The sequence below is a fragment of the Capsicum annuum genome, unplaced genomic scaffold (assembly GCF_002878395.1).
Source record: "Capsicum annuum cultivar UCD-10X-F1 unplaced genomic scaffold, UCD10Xv1.1 ctg80392, whole genome shotgun sequence".
Lineage (NCBI taxonomy): Eukaryota > Viridiplantae > Streptophyta > Magnoliopsida > Solanales > Solanaceae > Capsicum > Capsicum annuum.
The window spans coordinates 1-1,236 of NW_025891037.1; the positions used below are offsets into that span (position 1 = coordinate 1).

The window sequence follows — 1,236 nt, forward strand, 5'->3', positions numbered from 1 at the left end:
CTTGATAATCAATAGCTGAACTAGGTAACCTGTTAATAATGTGCACTACAACTAACACACAATAACCCCAAAGATGTATGGCAATAGCAGCCTGAAACCTCACTCTGCTCTTGTGACTTTTAGGATGTGCCTTTGCTTTCTCTCAGCAACACTATTTTGCTGAGGTGTATAAGCACAGGTTGTTTGATGTATGATGCCATTTGTACTGAACAAGTTACTATATACTGAGTTTACAAACTCAGTTCCATTATCACTTCTTACTACTTTAACAACCTTACCAAACTGTGTTTTAACATATGTAAGAAACTGTTTGATCTGAATGTACACATCAGTCTTGAATTTTTTTAATTAGAAAAACCCAAGTAAATTTTGAGAAATCATCCACAACTGTCAAAAAATATTTATTGCCATTCATAATTGCTATCTTATAAGGTCCCCACACATCCATGTGCACAAGATCAAAACAACATGTACTTTGAATATTACTTGAGAGAAAAAAGATCTAGCTTGCTTTGTACAAGGACATACAGTACATTTCCTTATTCTATCTTCTATACTTTGAATATCAGAAGTAACTATTTTCTTAAAAGCATGAGTGTACATGACCTAATCTTTTATGCCAAAGGTTTATGTCATCATTAATTCTTATCACCATACCACAATTTGTCACTTTATTAGCTGCATGTTGTGAAATCTCATTGTCTTGTTGTCCAACCAGTAGATATAATCCTCCAGCAGGCTTACCAATCCCCCTCACCTTTCCAGTGTAAAGATCCTAGAAGACACAGAAATTAGGGAGAAATTTACTGAACATTGCCATTCTTTGGTCACTTGTGATACTGACAACAAATTATGCTGAAATTTTGGTATGTGGTATACATTAGTTACCACATTATCTTTTGATAAGCAATTACTTCCCACGTGTTACTTTAGTAGTACTGCCATTTGGCAAATATACCTATCTTGATGTGTCTTAACTTTGTTGTAGAGTGTCCAAGGAGTAAATCTAAATCAGCTACCATGTGATTAGTAGCCCCTGTATCAATTCTCTGGACTTAACAGATGCTGAGAAAACACTAATACCTGCATTAGATGTACTAGCAGCATTTGCTGATTCTCCTGCATGTGAGTTAGTGTTGTTGTTATTAATCATTCTCAAGATTTGCTCATATTGCTCTTTAGTGAATGGTACACTTCCCATTTGACTGAGTTGATTCATCTGCACATCAGAACCAG

The 1,236-nt window shown here is 35.2% G+C and overlaps 1 long non-coding RNA gene across 1 annotated transcript; it reads right to left on the bottom strand.

The window, feature by feature from the left end:
• Positions 1–388: 388 nt before the first annotated feature.
• On the bottom strand, positions 389–1,236 carry LOC124895170. Its single transcript, XR_007051550.1, has 2 exons — positions 1,084–1,236; positions 389–775 (listed from the first exon to the last, which is right to left on the bottom strand). It is a non-coding gene; the product is annotated as an uncharacterized LOC124895170 (long non-coding RNA).